This window comes from Poecilia mexicana, unplaced genomic scaffold (assembly GCF_051168715.1).
Source record: "Poecilia mexicana isolate PSO_F unplaced genomic scaffold, ASM5116871v1 scaffold_18, whole genome shotgun sequence".
NCBI lineage: Eukaryota > Metazoa > Chordata > Actinopteri > Cyprinodontiformes > Poeciliidae > Poecilia > Poecilia mexicana.
The window spans coordinates 8,750,491-8,770,906 of NW_028263387.1; the positions used below are offsets into that span (position 1 = coordinate 8,750,491).

At 38.6% G+C, this 20,416-nt stretch overlaps 1 protein-coding gene and 1 pseudogene across 2 annotated transcripts in view; both read left to right on the forward strand.

The window, feature by feature from the left end:
* The window catches only part of arhgap36 (Rho GTPase activating protein 36), a 61,957-nt gene that overhangs the window by 9,332 nt on the left and 32,209 nt on the right, over nt 1–20,416 (forward strand). The window contains exon 1 of one of the 2 annotated variants that reach the window (XM_088016001.1): nt 19,918–20,050. The exons of the other annotated variant lie outside the window; for it this stretch is intronic. The gene's annotated coding sequence lies outside the window, so the exon portion shown is untranslated. Of the gene's footprint in view, nt 1–19,917; nt 20,051–20,416 lie in introns of those variants that run through there. 2 annotated transcript variants of the gene reach the window in all.
* On the forward strand, nt 6,549–8,197 carry LOC148154003 (uncharacterized; annotated as a pseudogene).

Consider the following 20,416-nt stretch of genomic DNA (forward strand, 5'->3'; position numbering starts at 1 on the left):
ATGTTTCGTTTCCATCATCTGGGAGCAGGAAAGAAACGACTGGAAACAATTCTCTTCTGCTTTCCCTCCTGCTTTTCTACCTTTGAAAAATGAAGTGAATGTGGGGAAAAAAACAACAACCTCCTGCTTTATTTACATCCAACATGACAGGCTCTCGGTTTTCAAGTCCATCCACATGTGCCCGTCTTTGTATGAAAGTGTACGTTTGTCAAATACGGCGGCACTCGGTGTTCTGACATGTGATGGATCTTCGGCTGGTCAACCGCAACATCAAGCATCTGGTTGACTCGCGGGCGCCTGCCGCCGCTGGAGGATCACTCCGCTCCTCCGCTCATGCGGCACAGTGTCTCTGGTCCTGCGTCTTGCTGTCGTGCAACCCAATCTGACGGCCAAATCCCGAACTTTGCCAGGAGATAATAAATCCTTTAAGATGAAGCGAGAAAGCCGAGGGATTCAGGAGGTTTTTACGGACATGAGCTCACGTCTGTTGGTGATTTGTCAGTGTACGGTGGGAACAGGTTTAAATGGTATTCAGACGTTTGTTCATCACCGCTCGGCAGCTGCTGCTGTCTACAAAAAGCCATAGATCATACAAGAAAATGGATGAAAGAGACGCAGAAACACTGGTGAAGTAGAGCATCTCTGGCTTCAGGAAATTCAAAAAACATACGTCAGTCATCAGTATTATTAAAACTATCATCCTTCTATAACCCTTTTGTATTTTTGTAGAGATATATTGTGCCCTCTTGAAAGTACTAATGGCATTTAATTTTTTTGTCACTTAATGTTACAAAGCAAATCCAGATGTTAAAGCCTTAATTTACTCCCTCTATTCCAACATCCAGTTCACAATAAAAGCCAATGACATTCAGGACTAATTTCATGTGTCCCGTTGATAGAAGATGATTTGGAATGAAACACAATTGTGTTGATGCAGTCCCACAGTTGATTGTATCACAGCGGATACCACCCTATAAAGTCACCATGTTGTGTCAAAGCCTAAATTGGGGCCAATGCTGAGTGTCCCAACAAGTTCTTAGGTCTCCGTTATTTAGAAATGGAAGACATTTGGTACCAACAGAGTCTTGTTTAGATCTCTTTGTTGAGGTTGTTGAGTTTTCCAACTCTCGGCATCTTGCCAAGATTATGAACCTTACAGACCAAACAAAAATAAATGACACCCTCTAAGACTGAAGAGTTTTAAGAAACTTATTCATGCAGGAGCTGACGCTTTTTTCGACATCTGTGCACACCATTGTACTTGGGCCATTTCACCATGGTGTGTTTGGCCAAAGCTGGCTTAGTTACCCAGTGATTTAAAGACGTGAAAGACAATCCTAGTTCTTTTTTGTTGTTGTTCCTTGGTGCAGGTAGAAACTTGCCTTGATGGAAAAATGCAGTGCATTTTATCTCAAATAGCACTTTGTGTATTTTCTTTAGCTGTAGGAGGACAAATGTAATTTACAATTTCACTATTTCTACGAATTTCAAGGAAGACTCACCACTGTCCTAAAAAAAAGATGAGAATATTTTAGCTTACTAAAAGCCGTTTCTTGGCAATCAAACCCCACTGTTTTCTATTTTCAAAAAAGCACACATGCCTTTCAAATGAACAATATTTACTATGGTAGCATCTGTTTAGATTGTGCCTCATGCTGCTTCTATTTATAACATTGAGCAGCTTCTGCGGGTTAAGAAGATTTCCTCGTACGTTGGGCCTTCCAACTTGATGTTTTCTGCTCATAAATCCGCTTCTTAACGTTGTCTTGGTTTTGTTATGCAAGTCGTGGGCAAGCTGTCAAATGTGAGTAGTTAATGGGGCTGGAGCATTCCAGGAACGAAGAGTCAGATACAGATTTGGTTTTGGAGTGATAAATTATATTGTTTGTTTATGTTAAAAAAACACTTCTGAGGGTGCCTAAGATTTGCAAGCGAATTATGATAGTAAAAGCCGTTATGGACCCATTAACATGAGGGTTATGACTTTTCAAAGTCAGTTTCAGAGATACAGGATTCCTCATGACTGAGATTTGAAAGTCTCAGTTGACATTTTGCACATTTCCCCTATATTCCCTGCAGGCGGCCCCCTCCCATCCTCCTAGTGCCCACCAACAAACTCAGCTTTTATTCTAAGATTCTGTGCAATTCTGGAAAGATTTTACTACAGCTGATAGACCACAACCGAAACTCATCGATACAAATTACATCCATAAAAACAGTTTGTTGTGCAATTCAATCCATTCAATTTTGCCTTTTTATGTCTTGTACCTACTACTGTGTTATGAACTAAACATTGTACAATTTCTTAATATTTTGGCTCTGCGTTTGCCAGTCCATGTGTAAAAATAATGACTCAGACTCCAGGAGATTTCAGGTTTGGTGATCTTGGAAAACGTCTGCACCATTAGGGAAGATAAAAATCTTCTGATGGATACACCAGTCTTTGTTCTTCTTCTTCTCGTTTGTCATTCCAATGTCCAGTCTTCATACTTCCTATATAGCTAAACATTGATGCAAAAGGTTAATCTCAGTAATTAATGGTGATTTTCATAAATTCATCAAGCCGTTTTATCCCAAAACCTTGACTTGTCACAATTTGTGGATGAAAATGTTCACCTCCAACGCCGTCGCTCAAAGACACTTTTTTTTCACAGCAATTCAAATTTTCTGCCTAGTTTACTAGTTTCAAACATGAACCAATATCACCTTGACATCAGCTTAGTATCTTTCCCAAAACTGACTGCAACATCTAATGTTTACCACTATATAAAGGCGTATAAATCAACGCTCGGCTCCTGCCATCCTCCTCAGTTTAATCAAGTAGATGAGATTTTGTTTTGGCCGGACAAACTTTGGCAGTCTTTTCTTAGATACTGGCTCCATTTTTTTGAGTGACAACAGTCGGTTTATGTATTTTTATTTCTAGTCGTTGCCCTCGGTAAAGCCAAGCATGGTACAACTGTGAACAAACTTGGCCGGTTTTTGGTTCTGGATCATGACTGTTTGTTGAGGAAACTTTTCAATCATGAACAGCCCTCCAGATATCATCACAGGAGGAGCAACAACTGTAACTCAAAGTCAATGGGCTTTTACATAATACAGTTATATAAACATAGTGAAATGTGTTCAGCAGGTTTTGTGCGCCTAAGCCACGCTATGAATTTATTCAGACATGTTTGCCTTAACTCGGATTTTAATTGGTAGAAGTCAGATTCACAAGGATTTACGAGCGTTTTCTGATGTATTACAAGGCTTATAGTTTAAAAAAGCAGCCAAATGGCTACTTTACATTGCCATTTGGCTGCTTTTTTACAAGGGGATTTGTTAACAAACCAAACAAGTATTGTGTCTGTACATGTCCTCTTGAAGAGTTTTTTGAAATTTTTTTTGCCTTATTTTACAATGTTCAACACATAGATCTTTCTTTTTTCAGTTCACTTCTGCTTCTTTCTGTGCATTCTAAAAAATATATTTTTCATGAGCTCATTGCATCTCAAACAGACAGACTCGCATATATAGTCTGTATTAACATTCAAAATTCTCTCTCTTTTTTTGAGCTCCTTGAATATTCCCTTTTTTTTCCACTTTCCTTGAATCAGGCTGAATAACAACTAGCTTCAGCCCTGGTTATTATCATTGTCATCATAAATTAAACAAAGTTACAAAAGCAGGCCGCGGATCAAAGGTGGAAACAATGAAAACCTCACATGAACCTTTGGTGAGCGAACGCAGCCTGACAGGAAACTAAATGTATGGCCACGCACGTTCATGCTACACTACACCTAGCTAACAGCAAACAGATGCTGATTGTTGCGTGGTTCCTCCGTCCTGCGGGGCGCCTCCAGGGCGACGAGTGAAATAAAGATGCGAGTCTCTGTTTAATTGGAAGAGAATGAGCAGAGGAGCTTCAAGTAAGTTGCTCCTTTTTATGTCAAGGAACAGCCAAAGGTGTGTTTTCAAGTTTGAAAGCTAATTAAAACGAGCTAGCTTGCTAGCTTAAGAAGAGCTAGAAGAAAAAACACCAAATGTGTGTAGAGTTAAATACTGACATGTTATTGTGATCAGTATCTGTTTACTTTTCATTTTTTGTCACACTATACATTTCAAGCAATTCAGGACCTAAGAGCTGTTTTTTCTCAACTCGGTGTTGGAAAGTCTCTACATCTTTTCTGATTATCTGAAAACTTCTTAAAAGATGGGGAAAGGAAGAATCCATCCAGTAATCTTGAATCCAGAGACATTTTTAGAGGACAGGTGCTTAAGTTTAAAAAATATATCATGTAAAAATTTATTTTAGAAGTGAAATAATCTGCCAATGGAGTACATAACTTGCTAAAAAGTTACTTCAAAGTTATTTTAAGTGTACTAAGATATTTGTACTAGAAAGTAGACCAAAATACTTTGTAAGATTTTGCGTTTTTGGTGTGTATCCTGTAGCAAAGTACACAATACTGCAGGTGGTACAGGTGCAGAAATGCTGTAGATTATTCTACTGGCCTCATACTTTGCTCGTTTTCCTTTCTGACAACAAATCAGAGTCAGTATCATTGACGCAAAGAGACGTTTACATGTCCAAGGATTTTATCTAGATATCTTTCATATGTGCATTGAAGTACTTATCAGAAAGCAGCAGAGAAGCCAACCTTATCAGTGATTTTTTTTCTTTTTTTTGAAAAACCCTTGACATAAATTTAGGAAGGAAGAGGATCTGACAGATAGTGTTGGTGCACTGGAGCCTTGAATAGTACCGTGTGGTTATGCACTGCAGCACGCAACAAGATAGCAAATCACAAGCATTTCCTCAACGCTGAAAACCTGATTCTTCGCCTCTCAAAGAACAAGAGATTCTTGCAAGTACCTAAACCAAGTTGTAGCCATTTGCCTTATCAATTTCTTGGGAAGCATTTGATAGAGCTGCTCAGAAACTGCACTTAAAGTGTTATTAATTTTGCTCATGTGATTTATTTAATGCTGCATTATTCTCTCTTGGGTTTTAAGGTTTCATCTGCTGACAAGTTAATTCCCCTTCCTGTGACTGGTGTTTGGTCGAGCAGCATAGAGAGGAGGAACGGGGGGGATTGCATTACTCACGTTGTTGATAGCTGAGTGGCATTAAAAGCTTACAAAGAGTTGTAAGATAAGAACAATAAAGGTGGAGTTTATTGGCTCCTGGTTGTAGAAATCAGAGCAGTTACAAAAGTCTAAAGTCTCCACAGCCACTGACAGAAAAGTTGACCTTTCGCCATTACACGTTTATAAGTCCTCTTGTGCACATCATAGTACGTTTAAAAAAAAAGAAAGAGAGAGAGAAAAAACATCCCAAATACAAATAAAAATGCACAAACTTTCCTAAACATACTTTTGGACGGATGGACGTTCTGTTTCAAGAAAACCAAACCAGTGTGTTATCCGAACTTCAGAGTACTCCAGAATCCGTTGTATCCAACTGTATTTTTTTTTAATCTTTTTTGTCTTTTTCCATTGCATAGTACTAGAAAAGACATTCATGTACCCGCAAGAAATTTTCTGACTCGGCACATTTTTGGCGGAACTAAAGACTCTCCCAGGAAGGCTAAAATTTATTCAGCACATGTGTTTTTGTAGACTCCAAAGATGCTCTGAAAATAAGACAGCAAGAGCAGGATGGGAATCCTGAATTAGAGCTTGGATATATTCTAAAGTCTCCATTTTAATTTATGTGGCACAAATATTGCCATGAACGTCACGTGTGAGACCATCACAAAACAGGAGAAATGTTGGAGAAACCGTTGACAGGACAGCGGGACAAGGACGCCGGTCGGAGCTGAAGGGGAAACCGATGGAAGACTTGTTGGTGGCTGCAGAATCCAAAAGTTACAATGAAATTGTTTATATTAAAGCATGCAGACCTTAATCCATATGATAATATATTGGAAAAAATCAATGTACTGTGACTTGACTTGGGCAAAATTGCAATGAAGAATGCAGAACTTCTGTCACTGTAGTGAAATGGGATTCTACAACAAGTAAGGAGTCACGAAAGTTGAATATAAATACATTCAACATTTTTTGATTTTCATTTGTAAAAGATTTCAAAAACCTTGTGTCAATGTTGCTTCCAGTACAGAATGTAATAGTTTTAAATAAAATTAAATTGGTTTTGGATTGCGGCCACAGAAACGATTGGCTTACATTATAACATTTTGAATTTGTTTTGGAAAAAGTGATTAAAAATGGCAACAAAAAAAAGGAAGTACTGATAGGGACCTCTCAGTGATTAAGACTGACAAAATGCTACTGGCCAGACATGAAGGGAAGCTGCAGTCTCTCGTTCTAGTTTGAATTAATCTATTTGCTGCTTTCATTTATAGTTTATATGCCCAAAATATTGTAGTTTAACCCCAGACATTTAGTTCAAGCATTCTGTCTAATGTCCACTCCTTTTTTAAAATCCCTACAGGAAGTACAAACGGAATCAGTGTTAAGTCACAAGCAATACCGACGTCGTCTCAGACAAAACCAAAGAGCAATTTCCTCCCCCAACAGGAAGTTGTTGAATATTTGCCCCATTCTCGCCGGAGCAAATTACGACAGGAGGAAGTGCTAGGATGCAGGAGGCTGTCCAACTCTGAGGGTGCTGATGGTCGGGACGATGGGCGTGGATGTGAATGTCCTGTTTAGAGAGGAGGGACAGGGACAGAGATGGAAGGGCACGTTATCGATGTCTTGTTTTTTCTGTCCCTGTTGGCATTTCCTCTCCTGCTTTTTCCAAATTCAATTGAGAAACAGAGACACACCAAACGCTGACAGGAAGAAAAGCACTCGAAGATAATGAGTATTGGAAATCAGTTTCACTAGCTGTTCTCATTTACCTGACTGAGTCTAAATAACAATACAGGCTGATGACAAAGTAATTTTAGGCCTTTTGTGCTTTTCGTGCATTAAAACAAACAAAAGAACATAATTATGAATAAATGTTGTATACTGTAACCAATTGAGGAAACAATTTGACAGGTCTTCTGTTCTCCATTCAAATCTGTCAAGTTGCTGTAATGCTATTGACATGTCAGTAGATAACGCTGAAATCAGACAGTCCTAAGACGCAATGCCTCAACAAAAAAACAACCACGAATAAAAGACTACAGAAAAAATAAATCAGAGCCACCCTAACACTGTATAACCCTCCCCTCCTATGTCCAAACATGTCATATGGAAGGCCGCAGTTCTTCAACGGTGGGATGAGAGGACAGCTGTGGGATAGGAGAACTGGACAACATCAGCCTCCCATTGAGTACCAGAGAGAGATCCAGAGACTGGGCTCTCTTTTAGAAATTCAGACAGCAAGATGGTTTGAGGAGCACCAGAAGGTCGCCTACGTCCAGAGAGAACTGGACAATATAAGAGCCAATTACAAAGGCAGATACGACTAAAGGAGATGAAGAGACGACGACCGACAGCAGCAGAGTTTTCCAGTTCGGAGTCGCTCAGCCCTGCTGTTATCGCTTGCCAGGTGAAAAACGACATAAAACAAAAGCAGAAAATGCTGCTGCAGCAGGAAATCGAACAGTTGAAGGCAAATCATATTGCCAGCAAGGAAGCATTTATGTCACAGATCAGGGCAGAAAAAGAAAAAAGTGACGCCCTTCAACAACAGCTGGACCAACTGAAGACTCGCTACAAGGAGCTTCAATCAAAGTATGAAGGTGTGGGGACCCTGCAGGTAGACATGCAGATATTCTATGAGGAGAAAATCAGGCAGGAGCAAAATCTCAATAAAAACCTGAGAGCGGAGAAGGACCGTCTCCAAGAACAAATGGCCAAGGACATCGCCTGCCTGCAGGAAATGGAGAAACTTCTGCAGAGTCAGCTGGAATTGAGCACGGTTTTATACCAAGAGCTAAACTGTAGGTATGAAGCAGATGTTTCTCCACTGAGACAGAAAGCCAACAGTTATCAGCATGACTTGAACTATGAAAAAGAACTGAATTTGGAAAGAGCAAAGTTCGACGGTCATCTGATCAACACACTGAGATCAGAAAAGAACAATCTACACCAGAGAGCAGCACAAGAGTTCACTGTCCTGCAGCAGCAATCAGCAGAGACTATACAAAATCTCCAAAGTGAACTGGAGCAGACCAAAGGTTATTTTCAGGAACTTAAAACTAGATACAAAGGAGATGTTTCTGCTCTAAAAAACCAACTCACTGACTTCCAATAAATGTCCTCTGCCTGCAAGGTTAATTGCAAAACGGAGCTTCAAGATAGAGAGGAACTAGAACCTCCAAGAAGAAAAGTGGCCAGGCGTCAAGAACGGATTGGGAACAAAGACACTACCTCTGAAAATAACATCTCTGACATTGCATCCATGGATCTGGACCGTCTTTTAGGGGAAACCACGTCAAAGGACATTGAGTAAAAGATGCATCTCCCAAGGAGCTGGAGAGAGGAACCAGAAGTTCTTCCAGAAGAACCTGAACCAGTGGAGACAGTCTCCTGTGGAAAACAATACGACGCACTTTGAAACTCAAGAATCACCCAAAAAGGAAGAGGCAAGAAAACCTCCAAAACAAGCAAAACGTTTCCAGGTCAGAACCATTTGAAATTACATCTAATATTTTGGACCAAAAAAATGTCTGTGGGTTTTCTCCGGGTGCTCCGGTTCCCCCAAATTTCCAAAATGATGTAAATTGTCCTCAAAAAAGGTCATATTAATTTATAGAAATTTTAATTTGCAGAAGTTTCAGATTGGAGAAACAAAAAAAGCAAGAAACTTGTTGTAGAGGATCAGTCCTGGTTCAGTCCTGAACCAGGACTGGTCCGGAACCATTTGAAGACCTCAACATACATCTCATATTTTGGACTAAAAAAAAAAGGACAGCACGGTGATGCAGTTTTTAGCTCTGCATCTTCACAGAAAAGAGGTCTTTGTTCTTAACCAAGAGCCTCTTTTTGTTTGTATGTTCTCCTTGTGTTAGTGAGGGTTTTCTCCAGGTGCTCCGGTTCCCTCCAAATTTCCAAAATCATGTAAATTGGGGTTGAGCAAATTGTTTTGCTATATTACACTTTAAATGATACAACATGATTTGGTACAATGTTTATAGGCGAGAATGTGGCTTTGTATGTCTCAAATATCTGCTTGGTTCATCAATACGCCACCTAATTGCAATATTACTCTGACATTTTCGACATGTCTGCTCCCGCTGCATTAATAGCCAGCTCCCCTCCAGCTGTCAGCTGGCCGGGCGCTCCAGTTTCGGCACACCAGGAGAGAACGCCCGACTCCCGGCACATTGTTTTAACCCTTGTGTTTTCAAATGGTGTCCAACTGACCCCACACCCGTATCACTTGTATTATTTGCCTCAGTCCTCGCACGCACAAGGGTTAAAAACTCCCGTTAGCTTTCCCCAATGAGTGGAAGTTAAACACCAATATTAGTCAAACAGGTAATATCTAGTTGTAAAATGTTTGGTTTACTAAAGTATTTCATTTATTCCTGAGCAAATCTGTTTGATTAATTACAGTTAAGCCTTCAAACATAACAGTTTTATCTAACTGTAATGGCTTATCTTAGATCTGGAGAGTATTATATGCTTATATTTATTCCTCATAGAAATGTGTAATATAGGTTTGAACATTTTATAATGAAACTAATAGATTTTTATTTTTATTAATTTTTTTTACTATGGAACAGCCTTTACTATAAAAGTAAATCAGGAGTAATGCATGACTACAACCCCTGGCAAAAAGTATGGAATCACCAGTGTTGGATGAGCAGTCATTCAGACATTTCATGCTGTAAAACAAACTCGGATCAAAAACATGACACAATATTAAGGTCGTTCCAAAGTGCAACTTGTTGGCTTTCAGGAACACTCAAAGAAATGAAGAGAAAACATTGTGGAAGTCAGTGAATGATACTTTTATTGACCAAACACAGGGAAATAAATATGGAATCACTCAATTCTGAGGAAAAAAGTATGGAATCATGAAAAACACATAAACAAAAGACCATTCAAAATACATCACTAGTATTTAGTTGCACCATCTTTGGCTTTTATAACAGCTTTTAGTCTCTGAGGCATGGACTTGATGAGGGACAAACAGTATTTGGTGCCTACTCTCTTTGATAGCAGTTGCCAGATCAGCTTTGCAGGTTGGAGCCTTCTTGTGGAACATTTTTTTCAATCTCCACCACAGGTTTTCTATTGGGTTGAGATCTGGACTATTTGCAGGTCATGACATCGACTGAATGTGTCTTTCTTCAAGGAATGCCTTCACTGTTTTTGCCCTATGGCACGATGCATTGTCATCTTGGAAAATTATTTCATCATCTCCAAACATCTGTTCAATTGAAGGGATGAGAAAACTGTCCAAAATGTCAATGTAAACTTGTGCATTGATAGAAGAATTAACCACAGTCATCTCCCCAGTGCCTTTGCCTGACATGCAGCCCCATATCATCAAGGACTGTGGAAATTTGGTTGTTTTCTTCAGGCAGGCCTCTTCATAAATCTCACTGGAACGGCACCAAACAAAAGTTCCAGCATCATCACCTTGTCCAATGCAGATTCTTGACTCATCACTGAAGACAACTTTCATCCAGTCATCCACAGTCCATGATTGCCTCTCCTTAGCCCATCGGAATCTTGTTCTTTTATGGTTAGGTGTCAATGCTGGTTTTCATTTAGCTTTCCTGTATTGAAATCCCACCTCCTTTAGGCGATTTCTTACGGTTCGGTCACATACATTGACTCCAGCTTCCTCCCATTTATGCTTCATCTGTTTAGTTGTACTTTTTTGGTTTTCAAGACAAATGACCTTTAGTTGTTTGTCTTGACGCTTTAATGTCTTTCTTGGTCTACCAGTATGCTTGGCTTTAACAACCATTCCATGCTGTTTGTGTTTGGACCATATCTTGGATACAGCTGACTGTGAACAGCCCACATCTTTAGCAACCATGCGTGAAGGGTTACCTTCTTCAAGAAGTTTCACAATCCTCTCTTTTGTTTCAAGGGACATTTCTCTTGTTGGAGTCATGGTTCTCGCCACTCCACTTCGTCCAGCAGCCCTCCAAGGTGTCATGACTGCAGGTGTTTTGAACTGCACACTAACGGGCACATCTAATCTGGGGCAGGTGTCCATTTAGGGAAAGGAAATAGACTGGGTGTGTCCTTTTTTCTACCTCCAATTTGAGTGATTCCATACTTTTTTCCTCAGAATTGAGTGATTCCATATTTATTTCCCTGTGTTTGGTCAATAAAAGTATCATTCACTGACTTCCACAATGTTTTCTCTTCATTTCTTTGAGTGTTCCTGAAAGCCAACAAGTTGCACTTTGGAATGACCTTAATATTGTATCATGTTTTTGATCCGAGTTTGTTTTACAGCATGAAATGTCTGAATGACTGCTCATCCAACACTGGTGATTCCATACTTTTTGCCAGGGGTTGTACAAAAACAAATTTCAGCGCCGTTTTTTTTTCGTCTCCGCTCTCCGCTTTGCGGCTGTCATGGCTGCTAGGCAACATGAGTTACACTGAAGTGGGGGAAGGGGCAGTTGGTGAAGGCTAGACCTGCCCGAATTCACAGCTTTTCTCTTCCGGTCTTCGTTTATTCACGGCCTTCGAAGGACCCGGTCTTCATAGACCGGGTCCTTCGAAGGATGCAGACCCTAGAATTAATTTAGGTAAACGTTTATTTTTAAACACTTGCTGTACTAACAGTCCTACCAAAATGTTTATTGCCCTTTCAGATTAAATTGTTTGTTTTTAAATGCAGCTCTCTGGAGAACTTTAGCTAGCATACCTACTTTTAATTTATTTTACAGTTACATAACTACAGTAGCTACGATTAGCTTCAGTAGCTCCTTTTTAAAATCCCTACAGGAATTTAAAACCAGTTTACAGTAACTTTGGTAGCTACAGCAAACTTTAACTACTGAAGTTAGCCCTGCAGTAGCTAATGTTAACTGCAACTACCGTAGCTACTGAAGCTAACAGTAGCTAGGGTTAGCTTCAGTAGCCACAGTTAATTGTAGCTTAACTGTTGGTGAGCTACAGTTTAGTATCATGCCTGTAAAATTATCCAGTTGTTGCATGTTTTTGTTAAACACCACAGTTTGATAAAGTTTTGAGAATTCAATTTAGGAACTAAAACCCACAACATCTGCGTAGACTCCGCTAGCTAACAGAGGCAAATCGCTAAACACTTTTAATACAAAGTTGACATTATTCAAAATGTCTTTGTTATGACAACTTGACATTAACCAAGAAATCATTACTGTTCAAACTTTGCCTTTAATAACATAAAGTTACCTAATTTTTAAAGTGAAATCAGTAATTATTTTATAACAAATTTATATCAGTAATGATTTCTTGGTTAATGTCAAGTTGTCATATCAAAGACATTTTGAATAATGTCAACTTTGTATGTCATAATTTACCGAATGACGCTTTATGACAACAGTCATAAATATTCATGAAGGCTTTTTCATGTTCATGACAGGTGTTATGTCATGTTTATGACAGTGTCATGTCAGTCTTATTCAACCCCCTTCAAATAAAGTATTACCCATACATTCACTCAGTAGCAGCAGCTCAATTTGATCTGTGGAAAACGCCTGCTATATCCCACAGTCGATAAATAGCCTTATCTTTCATTTAGAAGAACCTTATCTTCAAGCCTAATTATGATCCAAACAAAGTGCACTGTGACATATCCATGCCTGAAAAATAGGGTGAGGGCTCTTTATGCTTACAGCTGACAGATTACCTATATCTCATATTGCTATAGCAATTTGAGCTGGCTTTAAAAGACCATTATGGGTACTGTCTTCCTCTCACACAATGTGATCTGTAACTACATGTGCCAGTGATTCTATAAACAGCAGCACTTCATCAATTATACTGCACCTGCTCTGGTTCTGTGTATTGTGTGTATGGTGTGGCTGTGTTTCTTCTTGTGTCAAATCGGTGTGTGTTTTTGTGTATATGTGTGTTTTAGCATTTCTCACCTTGTAAGGCCCATTTTTACAATGTTTTGAGTATGATAGAAGTGTTTTTGGGTTACTGGTTAGGGTTGGTGTAAGTGACTGGGTTAGGCAACAGAAGTTAATGAAAAATGAATGGAAGTCAGTGTAAAGATAGACATAATTATGTGTGCATAGAAGAATGTGTGTGTGGGTGCAGGAGGAGAGAAATGGCAAAAAAAAAAAAGAGAGAGAGAGATAGTGTGAAGATAATTGCATCTGGTTCCAGTAATGTGCAGCTTGCAGTGTTGGACTCTGTCCTCTGTGCACTGAAACATCAAAGTTGCAACATATTTAATTCGGCTTACTCAAGACCTCTGACTGCACTTTAAACCTTCAGTCTAGTCTCTTTTTTTAGATGTTTAATGACATTAAAGCAGTTGTAAATACTTTTTTGGTTTCTTTTATAGGGCAATATCAGAAGTGTTTTACCACGACTAAGGACATGGGGAGATGTTTTTCCATAAAAGTAAATTTTCCATTTCATGGGTTTGGTATACCTTAACAGAGGGGGGAAATGCCATGTTCCAGGGATTTTCTATTATGGTTTTTGTTTTTTGCCATGTGTTGTCTGTTATCACACTTACATCTTATGGCTCTGGGTGTACTCTTCTGAAGGTTTATCTTTATTTGATGCTTCTGTGCTCTTGCTTCCATATCCTGCTTAAGCCCCCATAATTCAGATTTTTTTTTTTAACATTAATGTATTTTAGCAGTATACAGATAAGAACTGCTTTGATTTCATTGATAAAATATTCATTTAACTTTTATGTTGAAGGCTCTAAAGGGCCACATAAAATCTTATGGCGGGCCAGATTTGGTCCCCGGGCCTTGAGTTTGACACATGTGATCTAAAACATGCTCATCGTTCATGTACTACTTTTAAGACACATGGTTTTTTTTTTAGTTCTTACCCTGCTGTATGTGAATGCCCTAAACATCAAGGCATATTTGTACAACTCTGTAGATAATCTCCCCTTATTTTCACATAGTGTTTTCTAAATTTGAGTCATCTTAAAGTTAAAAAGTCACATACTCATATTTGCATGTAAATAAAACCCTGAAATTGATCTTAAATTTAAATGATCCCTTTCATCAACCCTTGAACTTAAAGTATCCATCTGTCTTTTGCTGCTCTTGCCATCTTGTTGCACATATTGTGGCCTATAGGTGGTGCTGCATCCTTGAAGTTCATCCATATGTCCTGACATGGATTTCCTGCTCTGGCAGAGTGCATTAATTTGAGAGTCGCCTGTGCATCATTCATCCTGTTTTGAAGAAGAGTGCTGGAGTCAGCACATAGGCTTAGGGACGTGACCGCGCGGTGCCACCTGTGACCTTTGAACTGGAAATGAGTGGCAGGGTTAGAGGAAGCGATGACGGGGAGGACAACCAGAAGATATCCATGAAATCAGTGGAACAAGACGGGCAGGGAGGGCCGCAGGTCAAAATGGTCTCTACAGGACTAAGCGCTTTTCTTCACTATAGGAAGCAAAACCTCTGGCTCATGTTTTTCTGTTTGTTTTTTTCTTTTGTAAATTTTCATATGGACTCTTTTTGCTACAAAAATCAGATTACCATTTAAGATGTTTACCAACAGAGGCATAAGAAATGCTTCGTGACCAGAGTTTCAGTAAGGTTTAATTTTGGAATTATTAAATCATCTAAATCATGTGAATGTTATTAAAGGGAAGGATTGCATTGATACTGTGTCCAGATAAAAACCCAGAAACCTAATAAGAACGTGACCTTCTTAGTTACAACCTTTTATTATAACAGTACGATCTCACATTTCAAAAATCAGAAATTCCCAGTCTTTATTTTAAGTATATTTTAAAGAAAAAAAAATTACACCATATGGACTATGAAAGTATAGGGTTATACAAAAATGTCAGAAATATGTCAAGAAATAACAGTGTTTTAAACATAGTCAATGTAATTAATCATGAATGTTAGCAAAACATGGCACAAATATTTTTAAAAAGCGTTGTTGCAAACATCAGAAACACAAGACTCCACCTTGACCTCAGTTTATTTACATCAGGTACCAAAAATCACAGTCAGCTGAACATTGCTGTAAATACAAATCAATTTAAGACAGGAAAATGCTCACTTATTTTTTTACACTTATTCAGTACTAATTTCAAAAACAAGCTTTTTTTTTATGGCTTTTTGTCATTAATTATACATCTATACATCCCTGAAAAGCATTAGTCGAGCCTCCTGTGCAACAAATAAAAGTTAAGGTTTTTTTTAAAAATGACTACTGATTCTAAAAACAGCCCCCAAATGGAAGTCCAAAAATATGTAAAATGGGAATTTTGCATGATAGATGAATGAATGAATTCATGAATTGCATGAATTTTGCACAAGCATGATTTTTCTCCTTTAAGCCAAAACTTCTCAATTGGATTTTAGTTCAAACCTTGACTAGGCCATTCTGAAACTGTTTTTATTTTTAGCTTTATAGAGGTGTAGTTGCAGGTGTGCTAAAGGTCCTGGTGAATCACTTAAGTGGTCTTGAGCATAAGGCTGAAGAACCGATGGCAGAGTATTGTCCTTCAGGATTCTTTGCTAAAGAGCAGAATTCAAAATTACATCAGTTACGGGACATTTTCCAGCTTGTGACGTAGCAGGCCAACACCAGACCATTAAAACTTCAATTTCTTCGGAATTGAGCACAATAATTGTTTAGGCTACTTCATGTTCTCAGACAGGTTCTATTAAGTTATTTCCTGAATCTGTGCCATGAACAGATTGTAGTTAACCAGGTTACATTTTCTATAAGCTGAAATGTGTTTGAAGAAAAATCAAAACCAGAATAAATCTGCAATGAGGGCAAATCATTTTTAAAGCGCTGTAGACGTTGTGATGTGGCGGGAGATGTTTTTGCAGCTGGATGGGAAAGCGAATTAACCCTGAGAGGAAAAAAATGGCTTCTCTAAGTTGAGAGCTTATAATCAGTCAGATATTGTTTGTCCGTTTGCGTCTCTGTTGGTCCAGTTTGTCTTTGTTTTTCTTTTGTTTTGTTTAGTCTTCACTGTCCTGCAGTCTGTAGTTTATTTGTTCGTCCTCCTCTCTGCGGTATCTTCTCCATCCACCATCTCTTGTATTTGTCTTCCATCATGGGATGTTCGAGGTCATTGAATCCAAACTTGTCTGTGGTGACCTGACAAGTCAGATTTTTTTCTTCCCCCCCGTACATTAGCTGCTTTTGTTTTGGGCTTTGGTGTGTGTGACAGACGTGTTCCAGGCTTATTCTCACGCACATACACACACAAACACAAGCTTCAAGATAACTAATAAAAAAACTAGCAAACAAAGAGACTCCAGAAATGTTATTCCATTTATCTATTACTTACCTTTTAGATAAATGTTCATAATTTCACTCTTAAGTCATGTAAATGATGATTATGTGCTGTTTCCCCCCTTTGTTTATGAGTTTATAAAGAACAGATAAGTCAATTTGGACTTTGATTCTTTGATTGCTTTGAACATTGTCATACAGTCTGCTTCAGTTGGGTTTCTTTTTACTATTGTTTAGAAGTGCATCTATTACAAATTTAGTGTAAAGTAAACTATATTTTTGTTGGTTTGAATCATGGAGTTCCACTGGGTTTTGTTCTTGGCCCCGTTTCACTTGTTATTCCTTTGCACCGCCTTTCAAGATAAAGAATAATCCTACATTTTAGTGCTGCTGTGCACTAAATCACAAAGTTTTATTTTGTAAGTTGTGAGAATTAATAATTCTGTTTTCCACTAGATCATTTAGCTATTTTCATGCTCGTATACATACATGCATTCACATAGATCACATGCGCGTTAAGCTAAAGCTAAAGGAAGTGACACACTAAGGAACACCCTCTTTAGGGTGTAGCTTAGATAGAGGCTAACAAAGAGGAAAAACAAACTGTTGTTTGAAGTCCATTTTGTTCGGCTTGCCCTTAAAGTTAGCATGAACCTCTATGGACCAGCTGTGGTATTAGTAAATGGGATTCATGAATCCAACTCACTGACTCTTCTTCAACCTCATACATCAAGAACTCAGCATGGAGAAAGGATAATTCTCCACGAAGTATACAGATTTTAATATTTGCAAAGATTATTTTTAGTCTTGCTGAAGCTAAAACTGAAGTATTTGGCTGTAATTAATTTTAAATTTTTTTTTAAAGATTTGGAGGAAAACAGTGGAAACTTGTAAGCCAACTTGGTGCCTGAGAACACCACAGCAATAAGAAACAGGGATGACGGCATCATGTTATGGTTTGTTTTGTTTTGGGTTTTTATTTTGCTTCTTGATGGTTCTGTGCAATCCACAAATTATGTGGTATGATAATTAGAGAAAATCATGTGGAAATATTAAAACCACATCTTAAATTATCAGCTGGGAACTTTACATTGGGCACACACTTGATGATGTCATCCAAACACAAAATTATCATAGTCATTCTTTAATTTAGTTGCAAAGGGAGCCATCGCACAGTGGACAGAGCTTAAAAGTTGTGTGTGTGTGTGTGTGTGTGTGTGTGTGTGTGTGTGTGTGCGTGTGTGTGGACCAGGTTTTTATATCCTTGTGGGAACCTGTTTCTGTCCTCAATGTAGGATTGTGGGGACCACTACTGCTTGTGGGGACATTTTTCTTGGTCCCCATAAGGGGAAATGCTGTTTTTGGGTTAGGGGTTAGGTATGTTATGTTTGGGGTTTAGTTTAGGGGTAGACTGTAAAAAATGAATGGAAGTCAATGAGAAGTCCCCACAAATCATGAAAATGACTGTGTGTGTGTGTTTGTGTGCATTATGGCCTACAAAACTGACTCAGCCTGTCAGAAATTCAAAAATTGACAGAAAGTAATAAAGAAAACTCCTCTCTCATTATTCTGGCATTTAACAAAAAGAAATGATTTTTGTAATTCTGATCAAAATAACACAGGAATAAAAAAAAAGTCTACTTCATGCTGTGCTATGTATAACTTGTTGCTGATCTTGTTCTTTTGTCTCTTTAAACATCATGAGAGCATTGATCATGATCCCACATATCTAACGTCATAGAGGTGGTTTAATTCCAGCTCAATTAGAGGAGATCCAGGTCAGATTGGGGCTCAGAGAAGCTTTTGACGCCCACTAACATGTCCTACGACTTGATCATCTCTCACTTGAGCAGGTTTCCTCACGGCCTTTTTCTTTCTTTCAGCTATGCTCTCCCCTGTCCTTTTTATAGACCTTTTATCCTGTCGTTTTAATCCTTTGCTTGCTCCCTCCCGCTCGCCTCCCTCTTCTTCTCTTTCTGTCTTTCTCCCTCCTAACTTCTTTTGTGTCCTTACCTCCTTATTGGCTATCATGAATTAGTCTTGATACTTTTTAAAATCTGTATTTCTCAATCCAACATCTTGTCATTTCGCCCGTCCTCCACATGTTCTTCAAAGTAAAATCTGCCTCCATCTCTCTAGCCCTTGAGTAATGGACCTCATTTCAACATTAACTGGTTCAACTGATTTAGAAATAAATGTTTTATGTTTACATGAAGCAAAACTTACTTGGTTGAATGTATCCCACATAAGTGATTAAAAATTAAAGTCTACAAGAAATGGCCAAATGGAGCTAAAAATAATAAAAAAGAGAGATGCCCTTGTTTGTTTCAATAACAGTAACCTAATGTCATCCATTTTCACTTTTGTTATCGTGGTAATATAAATACAACAAAGATTTTCTAAATTAGAGAGCTGACATTAAGAATACTTTAAACACTTTAAATGGACTATAGTTCATTTCTTAGTTGCTCCAAACCTTCTGTGCAGGTGTGATTACACTCACGCTAACCAGGGTATGGACCAAACAACCGGACCAAGACCCGCTTTTTGAAATGGCTGTGGTCCACTTCCTAACGTACTCAAGTGTGAACAAGGACCTTCCTCTATCTGAACCAACTTACAGGAAACGTGGGTCTTTTTGGACTTCACCAGCTGAACTTTATGGCAAAAATGAACCCTTCAGTGTTGCTAACGCTGCTACTGCAAGTACTGATTGTACTGAAATAGTACCAGAACCTCTGTTTTCTGTTTAGCGAAAACTACAAGCAGTAGTAGCTTCAGGACACACAGAGCACCTCGTCCTCCTCCTTTATTTCTGTCCACTGATCATCACTTTGTTTCCCAGTTTATAGTCTGCTTTCAAAACAGCACAACGTGAAAGCAAACCGCATCAGAAGATTAAAAACAAAAGAATATATCTATCTACCTATATATATATATAGATAGATAGATGTATCTATATATATAAACTAAATTTGTAAAAACCAAACAAAAGAGGGTTCTTGCTTTGCCGTGCTAACCTGGTGTTGTGTACCATCTTGTCTTGGGAAGCATTTTACCGTTCTTATTCTTCTCTTCATTGGTAGCTGATGCGTTTTTATACATTTCCTCTTCAGTTATCCCTTTAATATTTTCTCACCATACTCCTGTTTCTGTCCTCTTAACCCTCCTCATGTGACCAGCTTTCCTTGATCACCATCTTTTTTTTACCCTTTTCAGTAGCCGTGTTTCCCCTTTTTGATTCTCTTTTCCATTTCCCTCCAAACTTGTCTTTCTGTCTGTGTTTACTCAGATTCATGGGTTTCTTTAAATCCCTCCTCATAAAGTGGCAGTAACATCCCTTTATTGCCTCTTTAAATCCCTCCTCTCTTTATTACTTTCATGGTTTCTGCTGATAATTTCGCCCGGTTATCTTTCTCACCGTCTTCCTTCACTGCGTTTCCATCTATCCAGCTTCTTCTGCCCTTTTCCCCTGTCCCTCCTCCCTCCCTGCTCTCTTGTGTTTATGTTGTAAGAAGTCGAGTCGGCGGCACCGGTTCTCCTCCTCCTCCTCCTCCTCCTCCTCCTTTCTTAATCTAACACACTGCTCAGCCCTCCCCATTCAGTCTCGTTCAGCTCAGATGAAGCTGAGATGAATTTGTTTTGCTGAACAAAGTCTGGATAACCAAGGCTCTGCAAACTAAAGGCAACAAAAGTTTGGGGATTTTAACTGAGAAAAGGTGAAGCCCTCCTACAGGTACTGTGTGTGTGTGTGCGTGTGTGTGTGTGTGTGTGTGTGTGCGTGTGTGTGTGTGTGTGTGTGGATACTGTGTGATTTTCATGTTGACAGTCTTTGGATATCTATCTTTGGTTGTTTTATTTTCCTCTTAGTCCTCATACAATCCCTAATAATTACAGATAATTACATAAATTGGTTAGAAAGTTTTTCCAGATTAACTCAGATTTTATATTTTACTCAATATTTTCTCCAAATAGGCCTGAACATAGCAGAATTTGTTGTGTTATTCTGTGTTTACTAATAGTTTAATTATGTGAAACACTCATTTCCTGTCTTTACTCTCCAATTTATAGCAAATTTTGTTACAACAAAATTAGCTAAATA